The sequence below is a fragment of the Podarcis filfolensis genome (genome assembly GCF_964270895.1).
Source record: "Podarcis filfolensis genome assembly, chromosome: 4".
Classification (NCBI taxonomy): domain Eukaryota; kingdom Metazoa; phylum Chordata; class Lepidosauria; order Squamata; family Lacertidae; genus Podarcis; species Podarcis filfolensis.
Window position 1 is genome coordinate 9,400,593 of NC_139607.1, and position 21,892 is coordinate 9,422,484.

Genomic DNA, 21,892 nt, shown 5'->3' on the forward strand with positions numbered 1-21,892 from the left:
CATTGTCGACTTTTGGGGAAGGGAGTCACTTGGGCCACCATCTTAAGCTTATTATGAAGCCTTGCTCTTGTGTGGAAGGGGTCAGTTAAGATGATAATTTGGTCAGGAGGTAGTCAATACTTGAGATGAGCTGTATGTCTGAAATCCAGAAAGCTTTATCCTGAAGAAGCGGATCAGTAGCAGAGGATCAAGTATGCAAGCGCTCTTGTAGAACAACAAATAGGAAGATCAGTGACTAGAATAAGGTTAGCAGATGCCCAAATAATTCTACTAGTTCAGACCAGAGAGATGACTCAGGAATTTGCTTAGAAGGACAAACCTCCAATATTCATTCCAATACCGCTCGCAAACCCCAAAATGGTTGTCATTGGAAAGTCCTGTACCGTAGTGTCCAAGCTGATATATTTTAATGTCCATATATATTTCATAATGCTGTATTTATTTGTCACTGTGTTTTGCTTTGCTTCTTCCATTTCTGTTATTTGTTTCTGGCTCCTGAGGTGAAAAGGAAGCTGTGGTTTACATGCACAAAGTTGTATAAACCTAATCACAATTTGAAAACATGGGAATTGGAAATCTAAGGCCCATGAACCAGGTATGGCTGACCATGTTTCTCCCCACATAAAAGGTTTCTTCTAGAAAAACCAGTCCCTGAGTTGGGCATAACTGGGAACTCCACGAGTCTGCCTGAGCCGGAGAAAGATTGGTGGAGCATGTTCTATGGGCATTAAGATACCTGATCCGGTGCCAAGAACGAAATACCGTACTGATTTAAATTATTCCCCTCCATTTATACAGTATTCACACAGGGGGGTGGACTGAAGCTATCTATTCCAAACATGTCTTCACCCAGAAAATGAGGGCTATATTAAAATGGCAGAAAGGACCTTTGTTTACAGAATCTATTCAACATACAGTATAGAGGATTGACGCCAAAGATGGTGGATGTTTGTTATAAGAAAAACAGGCTGGAGAGCTCTTCAGATCTTAATGGCCCATTGCATTAGGGTTAGGGAAAGTCTAATTGAAAGGATTATATTTTGCATCAAGATGGATTAAGAAACCCACTATGGTCCACAGGAGACGAGGGAGAGTTACTCCATCTGACGAAGATAAGCTGTGAGGGTGAGAGAAGAACGACTTTTCAGGCTTTTCCTTGCCTTCAATTTCTCTGCTATTTAACTTTTAGATTAACCTTTCCCCTTTCCAGGGCTCCAACCATCCACAGGTGACGGCTGCTATCCTAATGCTGCTGCCGCCGCCTCAAAGGAGAATTTACTCAACCTCTCTCCCCTGTTAAAGCTCTTTCTTACAGTCTTAAGTTAATTATGAGAGAGCAGTTTCAGACTTGACAGCCGTTGTCGCAGAGTGATGAGGACACCTGAATTCGTCTAAAGCATTGCCCTGTCCATAAAACACATTTTTGCCTCTCCTCTGCCTGAAGTGTATCCCTCTCAGCTTTCAGACGGAACTGCTGTGGCTGTGAACAGCAACTGAGTTCAGGAAGAGAAAGGGGACAGTATTGTTATGAATCTGCAGTGGGTGGAAGTAGGATTTATGCCAAAACCTGTCTAACTCTTGGCTCCAGCAAGTGTTAAAATATAAGCGAGGCTAGCTTCCTGATGAGGTGATCGCCTGGGTGATGGGCCATTTGTCAGGCTTCAGGGAATCAACTTCCTCCCCCTTTGACAGCAGATAAGCATAACAAAGGAAAAGGAGTCTTCTTACCAGTTAGAAACTTTAATGATCACAGCAAGAGAAGAATCAATTTCCTAGGAATGGTGGTGCTCCCACTTAAGGGTTCCACCCACTTCCTCCCTAGTCACCCACATCACTACTGCGTCTGGCAACCTGAGCTCATAACCACTGTGCTTTCTGTGCTGCCACCTTATCAGCTCTTCTTGACCTTGGGCTGAGCGGATGAATGCTTTCCAGCGACAGTGAGTCTGTCAACTCTCTTTCCCAGTTCTTTTCCTCCTAGGTGTTCACCACCCAGTACTTCCCAGCTTCTGCCTTCTGAACTATGTCCCTCTGCAAACCACTGTTCCAAATCTATACTGTCCTCCTGCTCCTGGGAAGATTCAGGATCCTGATCAGGAGCCAGAGAAGGCTCCTTCCGTTCCTCCTCAGTGCAGCCCTCCTCAGCTCGGTCCTTGACACCATTTAGGAGAACAAAGGAAAGGGGCTCTAGGTGAGATGGCAAAAGGGTGGGGCCCTCAACTCATGAATCATTAGAAGGACAAAGTTAGAGCTGGGAGTTGAGGGGTGCAGTGATGTGAGCTAGAGGGGATTATTCAGTCGTTTTTGTTTTGATTATGTATTTTGTGTTTTATATTGTGAACTGCCCTGAGACCTGCAGGTATAGGGCAGTATACAAATTTAAATAATAATAATCAGATGTTAAGGAGATAAATAACTATACAACTTTTAGAAGACATCTGAAGGCAGCCCTGTTTCAGAAACCTTTTAATATTTGATGTGTTGTTGTATTCCTTATATTTCATTGGAAGCTGCAATGGGATACAAGAAATAAAATATAATAATAGTAATAATAATAATAATAATAATAATAATAATAATAATAATAATAAATACATTGACACCAATCCTCTGCAGTGAATGGGGTTGATTGATAGTGGTGGGTAAACTGTCATTCAGCCCAATACAAACTTCCAAGAACTCTGGAGCACAATTTGAAAACCACTGATTTAATAAAATGCCACATTGCTAAATCCAGTATGTTTCTGGAAATTATGGTAAGTAGAAAACAGGCAAACAAATTATGGCTTTTCCATTTGAAAGTAGAAGCATGTTGGCTATGTGAGATTAGCAGTGAAAATGGTCAGCTGGTTCCTGATTAATGAGGACACCTCCCTTGCTGGATGGCAAAATAGGTCAACAGAGCTTTCTTTCCACAGTTGCCTCAAGTAAATGGAAATGTCCGTATCCAATTCTGCAGGAAAGGGCGCATGCATTCGCATGTACACCCACTCAGCCCTTTCTTTACATAGATCCATATTTGCAAAGACTCCTCCTTTGGCGGGAAGGGGGGAATTCCTTCTTTGTAAACCTGGCACTAGCATTTACCAGCTTCTGCTTTCAGTGGCTCAGCTTAGCAGCGACGGAAAACAGCAGAACCTCCAAGTTCAGCTTGCCCGGGCAAGGCAAGGTCAGTCAATTAAAGGAGAGGAGGGGGTGAATCAGCAGGGTGAAGAGAGGAGAGCAGGTGGGGAAGTGCAGAGTGACCAGAGCCCTAAGAACGGTGGCTCAGTTTCTAATGGCAACCATCTCAAAGGCTTTTGTCTTTGTGCCCTGCTTCGTAATTAAGTGTTAAATAGAAGTACGGCTCCGTCAGCAGAGCTTCCTTCCTGATAAAAAAAAACCCTTGGCTTATATTCATCTTCTGGCCTGACAGCTTATTAGAGAACTGCAGTTGGAAGATTCTGCATACTTGGGAACAGAGGAAGAGATCAAGAGATTACTCTAAAATCCAAGGTTGGTCAGTGTCCAATATTGCAATGGAGACACAGCACATGTGTGTGTGTGCAGGTAAACCATTTTGAGGCATCTAAATTTTATTAAATAAAACAGGCACTTGTAAGATTGTTAAAGCAAACGTCAGACATTTAGGTGCACTACGCAGGTCAACAGGCCCTGACAAGTATTATGAATGTACGAGAATTCGGCAACACATTCACAAACCTTAATCCAATTGCCAGCCATTCTTATTACATGTCTTTAAAAAAAGTGGAAATATATGGATCTGTTTTGAACATATATGAAATTAAACTGGGGTTGTCAGTAATCATGTGGGACTGTCAACAGCCACCAGAATCTGGACACTCGCTACACACATGCGTAAAAATATCCTCAAGCATTTATGCAACATTTAAGAAGGTTCAGGGCAGTTCTTTGTTTATGATGTGCTCTGCACAATCTCATCCATTGTATAAATGGCCAGTGATGTTTGCACATGACTGCAACTAGTAAGAAAGATCAATAGATTGCAGATTGAGAAATAATGTCTACGAGAAGACTATTGTGCCTAACAGCCGAGCAACATGTTACATTTAAGGTGCCATCGCATTTAACATATATTTTTGTTTTTGGAAATGGCACCCACATGGGGAACCAATCAGGTCTGGAGCCACAGGGCACTGGGAGGGGTGATCAATCTATCCCCCGCCATGCTGCTGTCTGACAAAAATTAACCTGCTGTTGGTGCAGATATTGGACAAGGTTCACCCAATGCTAATTGCGTCCCACTGCCATCACTTTGGAAGGCAGATACCTCAAAGGCATGTAATGTATCATAGTTTGCCCATAAGGCTGCCTAAAGATTTGGCTCTTGGCAAAGATGAGATCTGAACTGTGGACTCCACAGCTTACAATTTCAGCAGCTACACTGAACTCCAGAATATACAAACTCTTCCTTTCCCCCCACATTAATATGTTACTAAGTATGTTCCAAAGTTCACAGAGGATTCTTGCTGGGGCAGCTTTTTTCCAGTCCATTTCTTCCAAATGGAAGAATGGGGAAATTAAATGACAACTGACACATTCGTACTTGAAAGTTGCTGGTTATTATCAATAAAGCATAATGAGGGGGAAAGAGTCAGTTCCTGGGGGAGAGAAACGAACACAATAGCACAGTAATATCTGTGGCCAATTTGGCTGTGTGTGTATGAACAGCCAAAATAAATCCGTATGCTGCATGTGTAAGGACCTACCAGTCTCCTCCAGTACCCCAAGTTCATGATCCTTTGTATGCCACTATCTTTTAAACATTTGCTTGGGCACCAAAGCTGTGGCAGCCCCCGTTCGCTTCCAAAGCATGTGAAAGGGCCCTGCTGCAAGTGTGTCAAGACTAGCAGGGCTCTGACAAGTGTGTGTCAGAGGTAGGACACTAGGGGACTGACCAGCAGAGGGGGCTAGTGATTTGGGGGTTTATCGGTGTTTTGCAACTTTGACCTGTTGCAGGACCTTAGCCAGACCTTAGCAGAGCATACGCAGAGTTCCAGAAAGCAATCAGTTGCAGGCAGGACGGACGAAGCAGGAACCAGATGCTTCTACTAGTAACTTGGTTACTTAGAGATTTTTATTATTTACAGCAGACTCTACAAGTTACTATATACAAGAACAGATATGGATCTTAACTAGCTGTCTCTTAAACTCCAAACAACTCTTAGACACCACACTGACCAACACACACTCCAGTCAGTAAGGTCATGAGTCATCATGCCTGTGTGAAACCTCAACCAATGGTAGAGCTGTATCCAAGGTCTCATATCTCCAAGCAGAATAACTCCTCTCTGCTCAGTCTTCTTGGCTTTCGGCCAACACTTAATTGACCCTGTGTGAAGCTGCACAGAATGGCACATAGTCAAAATCCCAACAGGCACCACCTGCAAGGCAGGAGCCAGGGTGGGAAGGGGGCGGAGGAATGACCAGAGCTCTCAGAAGCAAAGGTGGGCATTCAGGATGTGTCGGAGAAAGAGGCTGTTCCAGAGAGGGACTGGCCAGTCAAATACCTGCCATCTCCCACCACAATGTCTCCTAGAACCAAGAGGGGTTTGAAGAGGGAAGAGCAGCGACAACTTCCATGTAGGAGAAGCGTGAGATTGTGCACGCCGAGGTCACAAGAAGCAGCAAGGTCTGGTCAGGAACAACGAATGGTGTTTCCAGCAACTGACTGAGGCTGGAAACCCTACTTTAAAAAGCTGGTTCTCATCAGGAGCAAGAAGACTGATCAGCAGCAGGTGGAGTCCCTTCACCTTCTGCTCCTTCAGGCTCCTGCTCAGCAGGTAAAGCCGACCCCTGGCCCATGACACTCGTAAGCTGGGGGGGGGACACACACTCCCACTGTTGTTGCAACTGCTCCACAGGGTGCAGACCTGGGGACAGCATGTGTATCCAGGGCATCGTGGGAGTTGCTGCCCAGTACGTCCTGTTCTCAACAAAGAACTGACTATCAGATGTGTGCCTTCCTCTGTTGGGGCTGCCTAGGACAAAGTGGGAGTCAGTAACTCTACATTGCAACATATAGAATGCTGGTCTTCATTCCCAGAATCTTCTGCAAGATGCTGGAATTCCATGGAAGATGTTCAATGGTGCAGACAAGAAAACATGGAGATTCTTGAAGGTAGAAAGGGTTGGGAGGCGGATGCTATTTTAATCCTTTTCCATAGTGACTCATCTGGCTAAAAGGAATCCTGATGTTAGCTGCATTAGCTTTCTAGAAGTTTGTGAAGAATTCTGGGACATATGTTGCAGACTCAGTTCATATGGTGCACTGTCTTGAGTGGCTGTTGTACCGCTATTGTACATGAATTCAGAGTTCAAGAAGCCTGCCCCAGCCGCACTTTCCGCTGGAAGCAATGGGAGAGGTTAAGCTGCCTTTCAGAGATGCTTGTCCACCACCGTTGATCTTCTTGGTGAGGAATCCCTGATAAGCTTCTGAAGGGCCCTAAGAAAATCACTGATCAAAGCCAGACATTTAATCAGGAAGAAGCCGGCAAACTGAACAAATGGATAGAAGCAAAAGCACTAAAAGGAATACTTTCCCCCACATAAATACATCACAGTCATGTAATGTGCAAGGAAGTTTGCCTTTGCTAGCAAAACATGTTTTGACAATCTTGTAATATCAGTAATCCATTTTAACAACTCTTCAGCCAACGCAGAACCACTGCTTTTGGAAATCTAGGCATTGGAGGTAAACCATATATCTCTAAGGAAGAAGCACAATTTAAAGGAAAACCCTGCCTCTTTTTATATCTTCGCATCTGGAATGCAGATTTGAAATGTTTCTGTATTAGTGGTGAGAAATGAAATATTGCAATGAAGTGGCCAAACTACTAAGGGACATAAAGCAAAGGAAGAACGAGGAAGGATGCAGATCAGAGAAGCCGTGATAAGAAAACATCACACAAAATGTTCCTGTGATTTTCTGCGTATCTCACAGCAGTAACCACAAATTTCAGAAAAGGCTACAATTCGAGGAAGTTAAGTTCCATTGAACTCAATGAGGCATGTATATAAGTATATGGGTTTAAGATAGGAGTGCAAAAAATGTATTGTTCAAAATGATTGCAAGACTTGTGATGGCTCATCATTCAGTGATAGGCAGTGGAATCCAAGGCAAGTCTACTCAGCCAGAAATCTCATGGAAGTTTAATGGGCCTTATTCCCAGGTAAGCGAGCATTTGTTGTTGTTGTTTAGTTGTTTCCGACTCTTCATGACCCCATGGACCAGAGCACGTCAGGCCCCCCTGTCTTTCACTGCCTCCCGCAGTTTGGTCAAACTCATGCTGGTAGCTTCGAGAACACTGTCCAACCATCTCGTCCTCTGTCGTCCCCTTCTTCTTGTGCCCTCCATGTTTCCCAACCTCAGGGTCTTTTCCAGGGAGTCTTCTCTTCTCATGAGGTGGCCAAAGTCTTGGAGCCTCAGCTTCAGGATCTGTCCTTCCAGTGAGCACTCAGGGCTGATTTCCTTAAGAATGGATACGTTTGATCTTCTTGCAGTCCATGGGACTCTCAAGAGTCTCCTCCAGCACCATAATTCAAAAGCATCAATTCAAAAGCAAGCATAGGAAAGCAATTATGTACAAACTTACATGGAAGTAAATCCCATTGCACTTAACTCTGAGTAGATATGTATAGGTTTGTGCTGCAAGAACACCAGTTTAAGGGTTGATTGGAAACATGCAAAATACATCCACCCTGCATTATGACTATTTTGAATTTTGTTGTTTTTTTTTAAATGATATTTATTAAAAATTTAGAGATTACCAAAAAAAGAAACAGAAAGCAAACAGCAAAAAAATTAACAACATATACATTACAATATATAAAAAATAGATAGAAAAAAGGAAAAAAATGTAAAAATAAAAATAAAAATACAGCAATAACAATAATAAAAAAATAAAATAAAAATAAAACACACATCCAATATTCCATCTCTTTGTCTTTCATTTACTTGTTTCATCGACCTCCTCACACCTCCCTTTTTGTATTCTAATTTAATTATTTGTTTCAGCAAATTCTTTCCATCTTTCTCAATTTTTATTGGATAATTGTCTTAACAGTCTAACCTATCAATTAACTCAGCAAATCCTTTTCATCTTTCAAAATATTCTGTCATTCAATTTACCTTAATTTATTTTAACCTTATCTTACGATAAAATACCTTAAATCCTAGAACTTAATACTTATTTATACATATCTCCTAATATCATTTCTACAAAAGCCAAATAACTTCGTTCCACAATTTTTCCTAATTCCCAAAAATAAATTTTACCCTAATTCCCAAAATATTTTTTTAAAACTTTCTTCCAATCTTTATCCAACGTCCCTTCTTCCTGGTCTCGGGTTATGTCAGGCCTTACTGTCCTTTCCATCTAGTCCATCAACCTGGTAGCCTTATGTCCGAGGGTCTTAAGTCTTTTCCATGTCCCTTCTGCAGTTCTTCTTCTTGTTTATACCAGCACTTTGCCTTGTCTTTTGTTGGTCTCTTTCTTAATTTCTTTCCTTTCTCATTAAGGAGTAGGTCTCGGGGAAACTCCAACCCAAAAATATCTCCATCTCCCCTCAACAGATCAGCCCATTCCCCACACCCCCATTCCCCACAGTCAACCGGGTAGTCCAGAAAATACTTAAATGCATGTTTCAAAGTCCCTCCAAAATTAAGGACCCCCACAACTCCAGACCCCCCCTGGCCCACTCCAGGTTCAATCTTCAAAAACAGTGGCTTATGCTCCTGCAGAGCCTCGGTTCTTTCCATTTGTGTTACTTGAGGTTCAGCAGCAACCTCCTCCATTGTCTTCTGCATTTGCACTTGCCCTGTCAAAACAGGTTCCTGGGTTGGGTCCTGAGTGGTTTCTATATAAGTATTCACTGTTTGTCCAAAATTTTGAACTGCAACAGTCATCAGATTCATCTTCTCATGCATCTGCTCCAGCAAGGCGTTTGTCTTGCAAAAGGCAAGCACCAAAACTTCTTCTATATCCATTTTTGTTCAAGGTCAGAGTCTGGTCTCATGATCCTAATCTCCACAGCTGTGAAATCCCAAGATCGACTCCAGCAACAATTTAACAAGCTCCCTCTAGAGGGAACAATTTCCATTTGTATCCATCTTTTGAAGGCAAGTCCAGCAAAAGAAAGTTACTTTCATTTTTCAAATTTTGTTTCTTTTAAGTGCACAAGGTAACTTTGGAATCAATTTATTTCTCTTCTTTAACTATCTGTCAAAAAACATTCCATTCACAGTTGATGGGCTTTCCCAAAAGTTTCTGTCTCTGACACCCTGTTCCCAGGTTTGAGACGGTGGAAATTTATCTTTCTTTACTCTCTCTCCGCAGGCTTAAACAATCAAAATTCCCCCTCTTTCCCCCTGCTTCCAAGAGGGGTTTAATGGTTAAAAATAAAGGAAATTTAGGTCTTTATATACAACTCTCCAGACTTTGGCTTGCACAATTTTTGCTTCAGTCTATATACAAAAAGCGGAAGGCGGACTTCCTGTTTAGACCTTCCCGCTTCAATGCCAAATTAAAGTGTTTCTTAATCCAATTTTCCGTTCTACTCACGGGTACTTGTTTAGAGTCCAATTGTCCACAGGAAAAAGTCAGCGCTCTCCGGCAACGGCTGTGCGGCTTCACTCCGTAAGAATAGCGATCGATTCAAGACACCGCACTGCTCACCCCACGTCGCTTCGGATCCCCGAAAAAGGGGTTTTCCTGCAAGTAGGGGAGGTGCTCCTGGTGTCAGCCGAATCCCACGTTCCCAGGCTTCCTCCGCCTGGGATTTTTAAGGGGTCTCCGCCTTCGCCGCGGCGGCAAGACCCAATTTTCACGGAGCGGGTTCCTCTGAGTCAGAGGAATTCCGCCATCGCCGATGGCGCTAACCCGGAAGTCCCCGACTATTTTGAATTTTGGATGATTATTTATACCAGGGATGAAGAACCTGCAGCTCCCCAGATATTGTTGAACTACAACTCCCAACATCCCTGTCACTGGCCATGCCAGCTGGGGCTGATGGGGAGCTGGAGTCCAGCAACAGCTTGAGGGCCTCAGGCTTCCTGTTCTTGGTTTGTACAGAGCCATAAATCATGTACATGGTGTGTTATACATAATCACAAAACATAATCACAAAATATCCCTGCCCAATGGAGCTTACAATTTAAAATCGGGTGATGGGGAAGTCAACAGGGGAAGGCGTGGAAGGAAATGAGCAAATCTAGTTACCGTATATCTTGGTTTTGCTTTGGTTGGAGGAGGCGGTAGGCCAAAGAATTCACAGAAAACACTGTCTGTGAGGAGGAAATTGAAGAGGAAGAGGCGAAATTATGATGTAAGTGCTTTGGCACAGAATTCTAGGTATAGTGAGCAGCAAGAGAGAAAGGGCATAGTCACTTAACAGGGCAGAACTCTTTCAGGCAGAGATGGAGAACACAAGGACATGGGTGGCAAAAATACTGGGAAGTGTCTCTCTTTCTCCCTTTTAGAATAATTTTTTAATTAATTTTTTATAAAGAGAAATAGAAAGGTTGATATCATATGTCCTTTTTTGTCCAGAACTAAAGCATTGATCTGAATACAATTTGATCATAGAAAAAAGAGAAAAGAAGGAAAGAAGGAAAGAGAGAGAAAGAGAGAAATAAAGAAGGAATATACAAGAGATTAAAAAATAGACAGAAGAAAGTTCAGAAGTTAAAAAACTTCCAAGTTCTTCATCTGACCACTGTATATAAACAATATCCACTCCAGTATAACACCCTCCAAAGCCAGTTTCTACAAACAAACCTAATCTTCCATCCTCAAATTCAAATGTCATCATTTCATTTTCTTTTTTGCGCAAAAGGTCTATGAAAGTTTTCCAATCTGCCATAAACATTAACAACGACTTTTCTCTGAATAAACATGTCAGTTTTGCCATCTCAGCTAAGTCCATTAATTTTAACAGCCATTCTTCCATTGTTAGAAGTGATGAGCCCTTCCATCTTTGTGCATGTAAGTCTCACTGCCAAAATCATATACTGAAGCAAAGTTCCATAGTTCTTTACTAATTGTATATCATTAAATCCCAGCAGGAAGAATTCTGGCTTCAGTTGAAAGTTAATCTTCAAAATTCTCCATATCAATTTTGGGTTGTTGTTTTTAACATGTCCACCAAGCATGATAAAATGTCCCTTCCTGTGTTTTACATTTCCAACAAGTATTGGGGGTATTTTTATACATTCAACATAGTGGGAAGTGTATTTCGAACTGCATGAGATTATACCTCTTGGGAGACTTTTCGCTTTGACCAGCACAACAGTTCTCTACACCAGATCATCTACACCCAACAATTGCACCAAGAAAATATTTTTTACAGTAAAAATCAGTGTGCAGATAGCACCACCGTGGTCGTCCGAGGCATGAAACCAAAACTAAATCACAACCTAACACACCACAATTTGTGAATTAACCTTAAATGTAGCCAAGAAGAGGAAACATTTGGAGTTTAGTTCCACTAAACTCTCTCCTCCTCCCACCAAGCCCCCAGGGAAAGGCTACGACTAATTAAGTCTCCTAGCAAGAGACCCTTGTGAAAGGTAGGGGGACCCAAAGTACAATTTGCTTTTGCACCATGGTGTCTCCCAGGCCCACAAGGCTTGCTTCACATTCCCAATGGCACCTGCTGGTGAGGTTGAGGTAGACTGACTTTCATCCCACAAGGCTGTCTTGCAATACAGTGGTACCTCGGGTTAAGTACTTAACCTGAAACTGTTCTTAACCTGAAGCACCACTTTAGCTAATGGGGTCTCCTGCTGCTGCCAATCCGCTGAAGCACGATTTCTGTTCTCATCCTGAAGCAAAGTTCTTAACCCGAAGTACTATTTCTGGGTTAGCGGAGCCTGTAACCTGAAGCGCATGTAACCTGAGGTACCACTGTACAAGAGGCTGCCCATGTGCAGTCTTGTATTTCTTAAAAAACACCCCATAATGATATTATAGATTAAGCATTTTTTTAAAAAAAAGATTGTTTAAATGAGGGACTTTTCTGCATCCCCAAGACGTCTGTCAGGGCAGCGATGCAAGAGCAGAATCCAGTTGCGTGGCAAGTCCCCTCCCCCCATGTGAAATGAAGACAAAGGACACATTGTGTAAGGTTAATGGGCGTAAAAGGCCACAACTTTATTGATTACAGGAATTGGAAGGTATTGGCCTTAGCCATTGGCTCCTATCGACTACCTGGCATGGTGACCGGGAAGGGTTATCCACCAGCCGCGGGAGTCCTGTTGAAGTACGCCAACTAGGATTCCACGGGTGTCACCGCTCGGGGGCGTGCCGTAGGCCCTCACCTCCCTAGGTTTCGGACAGGGCAACGCCCCCCGGAGTCCTCTACCGGACTACCCTTTTCATTGAGGGAAGGTGATGGCGCTTCCTTCCCCCCTTCATTTGCATAACAATTACCCCTGCCAATGCCTAATCGCCAATACCAAGAGCAGAATCCAGTTTCCAGAATCCAATTTCCAGCAAGGCAACATCCCAAGAGATAAACAGGGTCTCTGAAAGTTCCTGGGCTTCATGACTTTGCTCAGGGAACTATGCCTTATTAAGTCTTACGTTTGGTATAAATATGATCTGTGTTAAGGTGAGCTGTCTGTGTCTGATGAAGTGAGTTATAGTCCGTGGAAGCTCGGGACAGAATAAGTTTGCATCTTTTCAAAAGGTGCAGCAGGGCTCTTGGTGGTTTTTGTGATGATGGACTTGCTGAACTGCCTCCTGGAATTAGGATCTGAATCGCGTTGCCTTCCTTCATATCCAAACACATTGGTTTTGGCACCGATGCGGCTTAATCGATGCAAACCTGAACTTGTGAGCGTCGGCTCCACAGGGCAGACAATGTCACAGAGATTCAGCGCTGGATTTTCCTTTGAAAAGAAGAAAGGCATTGACACGGCGAGGGGAGTGAACGTGCCTGCGTGTCTGTGCACCCATCTATATCCAATTCCCCATCCATTCCCACCAGCCTTTATTTTTTTTTGGGGGGGGGGACATTATAGGGGCAGAGCCCTGCTAAGAAATGTATTCAGGATATCCGCTCAGTGCTTTTTTTGGTCTGGTTGCAAAACATCTTTATTTAGACAAACCACCTGAATTTCCCCTGGACAGAGCAACTTGTGTGTCAATCCCACGTTAGGAGCTGAAGCGTTGCTTTGTTTGCATTGATTCCCTGCTCATCCAACACTGCAGTAAGTGGTTTTGCATATTAACTAAGTGCACAGTAACCTTCCTTTACCTCCTCCCAGCCCCACCTCCTCCCACCCAGCCTCAGGAATCAACACTATTGCTCAGTCAGATACTTGGAGGAAGCTGCCAGGAGGTTGCTATGGCAACTGTTCTGCTTTCAGCAGCTGCTTCCCTGGTTCCAGGCGAGGGGGGGGGGAGGAAAAGGGGAGGGAGGGAGGGAGACCTGGGGAGAACTAGGCGGCCTCCGATCAGAAGTTCAGATAAAGAGGGTCACTGTAATTTGCTGGCGCAGATTAAAAATAACGCAGCAGATGCAGGCGCTGGGAAGCAATAAAAACAACGAAGGTAACGCAAAAGGCCAGTCATTAAGCTGGAGCGTTTGTAGATTTATTTAATTGCAGATCATGAGATTGCAGAACACCTCCCTGCTCTGCGCATCTTCCTCCTGATTGTAGGAAGGGCTCAGGGAAAAAGTCATGCCACACAGAGCTCAGGTAGCCCTGCCGACCTTTAGACAAAGGGGAAGAGAAATGCAAGTATGATCTGATGCATAACACCCAAAAACATGGATTTATGAAAAGGCTGGAGCACAGTGCTCGCTCTCTCGTCCCCCCACTCAAATTAGGAATGGGTGGATCTTTCAGTTTCTCCAAGTTCCTTATTTTTCCGGTTATTAAGTTCAGTTATTCACATTTCCACATGACAGTTTGTGACTTAAGTCATCAGCATTTTAGTGCAAATTTCTCCTAAAGCTTGTATGCATTCCCTCCAATATATACATTTTTGAAAAGCCATTTCCCCTAAAATGATGCATATTATTTGTATATTATTTTCACTAATATATGCATTTTTATGCACGCTCTACCCCAGTATATAAATGTTTACATGCTACTTGGCCGGAAAACTGCATTGCAAAATTCAGAGAAGTGTGACTTTCGAAAGATGGTTGCATTTGTCGTCTCATATGGTAATAGAAATTGCAGGTTCGGTAGATTCATCTTTAAAGGCAAACTTAATGGAGCAGCTCCCCCATCCCTACCACACATGGGCACATAATTCATATTAAAGGCGAAAGAAGCCCATCATGATGAAACGGTCAGTTGGAAGGAACAAAACTTCCCCATAGGGCCCAGTGATCGACAGAACCTAGTCTGCCCTTTTGGAAGCCAAAAGGAGAAATCACCCTTATGACCAAAAGGGCAGAAGCTTTCCTATATACACTCTAATAAAGTCATCTGGCCCATTAAGCCTGATTTCCCCTTTAAGTGTAATTCAGACCCTGACTATCTACAAGGGATTCAATTTTGGGTTGCAAAATAGGTTTATTTATACACAGATCCATATATACACATGTACAGTGGTACCTCGGGTTACATACGCTTCAGGTTACATACGCTTCAGGTTACAGACTCCGCTAACCCAGAAATAGTGCTTCAGGTTAAGAACTTTGCTTCAGGATGAGAACAGTAATTGTGCTCCAGCGGCGCAGTGGCAGCAGGAGGCCCCTTTAGCTAAAGTGGTGCTTCAGGTTAAGAACAGTTTCAGGTTAAGAACAGACCTCCGGAACGAATCAAGTACTTAACCCAAGGTACCACTGTATACCATAAACACAAACACAAACAAACATACTGTATCCCTCCAAAATCCTGTATCCCTTTCAGTCTATTAAATCCTGGCACTTCAGTTCTCCAGGTTAACTGCTTCCCTGATCAAGGTGTTAAAATAATCTGATAAATGCGGTGCCTCACAGCCATTCTGTCCCTCACAGCTTGGGCTGTGCTTGTCATCCTATAGACCATGCCTCTCCTGCCAGCTTCCTGGGTCATACCACATCTCCCACCTCCATAAACGTACTCTCAAACACCCCAGCAGCACTGCCACTTTGCCTCCGCCTCTCTCCCTTGTCAGCGATTGCCTGGAGCTATGCACACTTTCCCCCGACTCCCACCCTCTCTTCCTTCACCAAATCCGGACAAACCTTCCTGCATCTCTGCCGTTTCTTAGGAAGAATAGTGAAAAGGAGATGGGCAAAAGGGACGTCCTCATGAATCTTGCTCAGAGGCATAAAGCACCCTTTGACATAACCTTTCTACGTTCTCTTCCCCCCACACCCTTCCTGTCAAACAGCATAGAGGTGATTAAATCAGGGTCGTCGTTGCACTTCTGAGTAGCCCCCAAGAACAGAACAAACATAACTGAAGGGAAAGGTTGAATTTTGAAATGGAAAAGCACCTTGCCTCTTCAGCAGCGCTGGCGTCTGCACTCGAAACCTTCAAAGAGGCCCCTGGCTGTGGGCACAGTTAGAATCATAGAACTGTAGAGTTGGAAGGAACCCTGCAGGAATTCAGCCATCCCATCAGGGGATCAAACCTGCAACCCTGGGGTTATCAGCATCACGCTCTAACCAACTGAGCTATCCACGCACAGTTCTTCTCTCCCTTCCTCCTGCCCAGCCCATTGCCAGGTGCACATATAGCTTTGCTGACTCGATATCACATGTGGCACTGTGGTCTAAACCACTGAGCCTCTTGGGCTTGCTGATCAGAAGGTCAGTGGTTAGAATCCCCGCGACGGGGTGAGCTCCTGTTGCTCGGTCCCTGCTCCTGCCAACCTAGCAGTTCAAAAGCACACCAGCGCAAGTAGATAAATAGGTACCACTGCAGCGGGAAGGTAAATAGCGTTTCCATGCACTCTGGTTTCTGTCACAGTGTTCCGTTGCGCCGGAAGCGGTTTAGTCCTGTTGGCCACTTGACCCGAAAAGCTGTCTGTGGACAAATGTTGGCTCCCTCAGCCTGAAAGCGAGATGAGCACTGCAACCCCATAGTCACCTTTGACTGGACTTAACTGTTCAGGGGTCCTTTACCTTTTACCTTTATAACAAATGCAACGGATAAATTTTAATTCAGAAATCTTCTAAGCATCTTTCCAGAAGAAGGTCATGCGCTAAGCAAATGTAGTGGTCTGAAAAGACCAAGGAAACCAGAGCAGCAATTCTCCACACAACCACATTTAAGAAACATAAAACTCTCCAATAGAAGTATTGGCCAGCATTTGCTTGGTGATTCGATGGTCATTTTCAAAACTAGTGATCGCTAACAATAGATTTTTAGTTAACAGCCTTATTTACCAGTGGAAGGGAGAAAAATATGAAGGTGCGTTTGATCCAAAGCTTTTCAGAGTGAGGAGCCAGGAAAGGTAAGTACAAAGGAAAGTGGCATAAATTAATTTCTTTTAGAGTTTTGCTGCTGGCTGCTCCTGGAAAAGGGCTTCATTATATATGTACGCTCATAAGTTTAAGTGAAGCGCTGGCACTCAAAAGTAGTGGCATCACTCCCCCGTGAGCCCTTAATAGACCCCATGGCTCTACTTGATATATGTAATCTGTAATACTAAAAGGAGACAAAAATGCCAGTTCTCTGAGGAGGTGGTGGTTATTGAAATACTTGACCTAAAACAGTTACCCAAGGGCACCAGATATTAATGATGCTTGTCCACTGCATTTATGGGCCAGAACAGCTCAAAGGAAACTACAACCAGGAAGAATATAGGGAGAAAGATCAGGATAAGCAAGGGAGTTAAGGCTAGAACTGGGAAATGGAGAAGTAGGGGAGGAAGGAATCAGTATGGGAATAGTGATGTGAGGTGAGAATATTCTCTGCTAGAAAATTCTCTGGAGAATATTCTCCACAAACTGTAAATTCTAATGTAAGAACCAGTTTTACAACCCACATTTTAAAAAAAATAATCTAGTAAATAATAAGACAAGCTTTGATATTGCCAGTGTAAGTAATGAATAATGGTTTTTTTAAAAAAAAAATCCAGTTACATTACTGGGCATTGTGTCATTCACCATTGGCAGTTGGCAGCATAATTAGAATTCAAAGTTGATGGAAAATATACGGTTAGTGGCAGGCTTAGTGATTAATGTGAGTCATACACGTTGAATTTTCAATTTCAAGTTTGGTGCAAAAAATCAAAGAATGTGAATTCACCGCATTGCCCCATTGAATAAAAGTATCTGTACAGTTTTTGGTTGCCATCAGCACAAGTTTACCCATTTATAAACATGTATAATTTTATCATTTTCAATGCATTAAAATTATATCATTTTCAATGCATTTAAAGGAATATTGTCCTATTTTAAATGAAAATTCTCTAATATTCTCATTAATCAAGAATATTCTCCAAAAGATTATTCTCGAGAATTTAACATCACTATATAGAAAAGATCCTAAAGAGAGAAGCTAACTAAATAATTAAAGGTTCCCTGCAATAGGATTTTATCATTGTCTTGTTAATCAAAATTATGAATCTGTGGCTTGTGCCCTTCTGAAATTTTTGAAGGTGTGATGTGGTTATCCCAAAATACATATAAAATGGGACAGAATGCTTTACATAAAATAATAAGATGCAACATATGAAGCTTCCTTCCTGGTTGGAAATAATAATAATAATAATAATAATAATAATAATAATAATAATAATAATTTATTTATACCCCGCTCTTCCTGGTTTAAAAACCGGGCTCAGGGTGGCTAACATCAAATATAAAACATTGATTAAAATGCGACTTAAAAACAGCATAAAACAGCATAGAATACAACATAAAATGCAGCATCAATATCAGTAAAATTCAAAAATTCAGGGGTTATTTTTTGGAGGGAGGGGAAACCCAGTCAGTAGACATCGGGGTTTAATTGGCCAAATTGGTCCTACTAGGTGTGTGAATAAGGAATTTAAATGTGGTTTCCCAGAAAGGGTTTCTTTGTAATAGAGGAAGGGGGAAAGGGAATAGAGGATCAGGCTAACTAAAATTGAAGGCCAGGTGGAATAGTTCTGTCTTACAGGCCCTGTGGAAAGAGATCAAGTCCTGCAGGGTCAACCTATCTCAGTATCAGTGGTGTTGACTCAGCATCAGTGGGTTGCTGAGTTCTCAAGAAGATACCATTCCCAGCTCTGCTTCCTGAGAACTTTTACCTAGAGATGTCCGGGATTGGATCAGTCAACGCGCAAAGCACCTGCTTCCTAGACATGCAGTTCCTATCACTAATAATTACAGTCACTTTAAGTTTAAAATGCACAAAAGCAAAGCATTTAATGTTTGTTTTGGAGCAGTGATCATTGGGAAGGGGGGGAGAAAGTTGCCAAAATGGCATCTATTAGAAAGAGTTTTTGTGTTTTTAAACCATTTTTAAAAATCAGTCCAATTTTCATTTCAGCTGCATTTTGCTAATATTCAAATGTGTGGGGTATTTTTTTTTAAGATAGCTGGAAAAGTGTTTTAGCACTAATCAAAAGGTCAGCTGAAAATAAATAAAAGAGTAGAATCATAGAATTGCAGAGTTGGTCATCTAGTCCCAACTGCCCTCAATGGAGGAATCTCAGCTAAAGGCAGGAATCTCAAATAAAGCATCCATGGCAGATGGTCAGATGAATGATAAAATGGCAGCCACTGCAAAGGTCATAGTGAATGTGTGCTGAGCTGTGATACATTCACTTGATATGCCTTGCCTCTTAAAAAAGAAGGTGGGAGAGTAGCATAAGGGGTTCCTACACCTGTGGAGACTTTCTGTGCTCTGAGAAAAGGTGGAAGAAGGACAGATAAACTACAGAAGTAACTGGATGATAGTTTTGTGTGAATGCCCTGTGAAAAGTCATCTGAAGCCACACCAAGCACGTGGGGTGGGTGTTATTTTTTAATCTGTGGCACCATCAGGATGGCGTTTTTGGTTTCGTCGTTTATCATCTTGTCTGTGACTTTAAGGATGGTCCTGTATGGACCAAACAACAATAAATATTCTGCAAATTTGAAACTGATCACAGGCCATCTTCCCTCAGATGGGGATGGGGGCCCATTGTGTTACTTTCTCATTGCATCCGTTCATGGCTAGGAGGAACGATATTCAGTCTCTGGGCTAATGAGCAACGTGCCGAAAAAGCAGAAAAGGAAACTCAGCATTCTCCAAACTAATTTAGGCTTCCCGTTCCTGCAGAGAGATGAGGAATAAAGTGGCAGCACATGGCCTAAAACTGCCTTATTACAACTCTACTCCCAGGTGGCCAGTTCAAATGCTAACTAATAGTTCTCATGCTAACTAGCTTGGCAACACGATTTGAATGGGTGGGTGCAAGAACATCTGCCTCTCGGCTTGCACACTTGCCAACACAGACGTATGAGGCTCTCTGTTGTCGTAGGAACCTCTCGAGCAAATGGAAAGGAAAAGTGAAGCTCAAAACCACCTGCTCGAACTAACGTTTTGGCAAGCTCCTCTTTGCCCAACAGTGCTCAGTTGTGCACAGTGTGGGGAGGAGCAGGGAAGCAGCTGCAAGAAACATGGCTTCGTGCGTCTTGCAAGGTCTGGATATCCCAGTTAACTGCAAATGTCATGCATGTTGTTGCATGCTACCTGCAACCTCTAAGGGTTCATGTTTCCTTTTGGGAACGAGGTACAGCGGAGACTTTAGTGTCTTAATGATAGATAGTTTATTTACACATATATACAACCTGGGCCTACGATGGAGGGATTCACAGCATAATCACTCCCAGAGGGTCTTGCTTCTCTCTAGCTGCAGCCTTGGAATCCAGCAGACATCAAACATTATGTTCTCTCTGCTGCTTTGTGTCTCGGTCACACAACTTACATTGCTCCCCCTTCTCTAAACTTTGCCTTTATCAGTCTGCCCATTTGACAGAGTCCTTTGCTCCTCTGTTCTCTTAATGACTTATCACCCCAGGCAATTACCTCATCAGGAATTTATCCTTGCTTGGCACTGTGGGTTAAACCACAGAGCCTAGGACTTGCCGATCAGAAGGTTGGCGGTTCGATTCCCCGCAACAGGGTGAGCTCCTGTTGCTCGGTCCCAGCTCCTGCCAACCTAGCAATTCGAAAGCACATCAAAGTGCAAGTAGATAAATAGGTACTGCTCTGGCGGGAAGGTGAACGGCATTTCCGTGCGCTGCTCTGGTTCGCCAGAAGCGGCTTAGTCATGCTGGCCACATGACCTGGAAGCTGTACGCCGGCTCCCTTGGCCTATAGAGCGAGATGAGTGCCGCAACCCTAGAGTCGGTCACGACTGGACCTAATGGTCAGGGGTCCCTTTACCTTTTAATGAGCTTTCAACACTTGCTGATTCCAGGGGATTGGAAGCGTCTAGCACACAACTTAATACACACAGGTCTGGCACCCAGTTTTAACATCCCAAGCCTTTATTTTAGCTTGAGAGGTCTGGCACTCATAGCAATATAATAAGAATGGAAAAGCATCATCGTGATGCTTTCGTTGGCTGTTTCCCAAGGCAGGAAGAAGCAGCCAGCGGGTGGCAAGAAGGTGGAGGACCAAAAAAGAGTAAGCAGGCCTGGGTAGGCAGCCACATTGGGATCCTGTCTGTCTGGGGCAGCTCCCTAGCAGAGTAAAGAAGGCATTGCCTATGCTAGTGGTGGAGTCAGGGTTTCAGAGAAGGGTAAAAGGGGTGCAAGAAGGGGGAGGCGGAAAAGGAGGGATCGTGTCTATGGTAAACGTCACAATGGTGGTGGCAGGGATGGGGAAAAGGCAAGGGTCATAAGACAGCCTGGGTCTAAGTTTGCATAAGACTTCTGGGCTGCCTAGCAAATTTCATACAAAGTATTCCTGGGGGGAAAATCCAGAGGCTCCCTGTTCAGATCTTGCACAGCATCTCCTGCTCTTTGATTCTAACATTGGTTAAAAAAACTAGGCTGGCATTCATCTATAGATAAACGAATAAAGAAGAACATCATCTCGTGGGTCAATTGCAGCCAGTTAATCTGCGTATCTTTCCGTCAGAAGCTCATCGTTGTGACATCCGAGGACCTAAAAATGATGGCTTATCTAAAAGCCATAAATTACACGAGAGATCTGATTGAAAGTAAATTAATTGACATCACCACCTATGAGATCAGATGGTTGTAGTTCCCAGTCCCAACACACGCATGCATTTATTTCATTGCACGAAGCATGCGGTTTTCATAGTATTGTTGCAAGATCTGCTTTACCCCCCCCAAGACAGTCACTAAAATATGAATAAAGAAGTCTTAGTTGTTGCCTTAAAAAAAAATCCATTAGAGCTTTCTTGTTGCCACCCAGTCATAAAATGTTGTATTTATTTTCTTCACTCATAAATTCCCATTTTATCAGTTAACCACCTCCACCTCCCCTCTGAATTGAGGCGATTGCCCACACTGATGCAATTTCAGTACTTGCTGAAAACATATTTATTTTTGGAGGCTTTCCCTGACCGCTCATACCAGATGGATTCTTTTAACCACCTGCGATTGACCTAGCAGCTGCTGTTTGATTCTGAATGTTGTCATTCTACTGTATTTTTAGATATCGCTTTGTAATTAGGTATGAAAAGAGGTGCAAGAAAATAAATAAATAAATAACTGCATGATGAATTGTCTTTCTAGAGACATAAGAGCACAAGGTTACTGAATGAAAATTAGGCAATTGATTAATAAACTTATGAGCCTAACAAGAATCTGAGAGCATTTATCTTTTTGTTAATGCACACAGTAGCCCCAATCCAACAAAGCACACAAAGAAAGTAGAGGGAGTTGTGGGGGAAAAAAGGCTGATTATCTTTTCTGGTGGGAAAGAGGAGAGCAGGCAGAAGGTGAAATCCAGTCCCTTTTGCTCTTCTCA

At 43.0% G+C, this 21,892-nt stretch overlaps 1 long non-coding RNA gene across 1 annotated transcript in view; it reads left to right on the forward strand.

Annotated features, from left to right (window-relative positions):
• The first annotated feature begins 2,957 nt into the window (after nt 1–2,957).
• Nucleotides 2,958–21,892, forward strand: part of LOC310761327 — a 40,574-nt gene continuing 21,639 nt past the window's right edge. Inside the window, exon 1 of the long non-coding RNA XR_014547388.1 lies at nt 2,958–3,169. This is a non-coding gene — a long non-coding RNA (uncharacterized lncRNA). The remainder of the gene's footprint in view (nt 3,170–21,892) is intronic.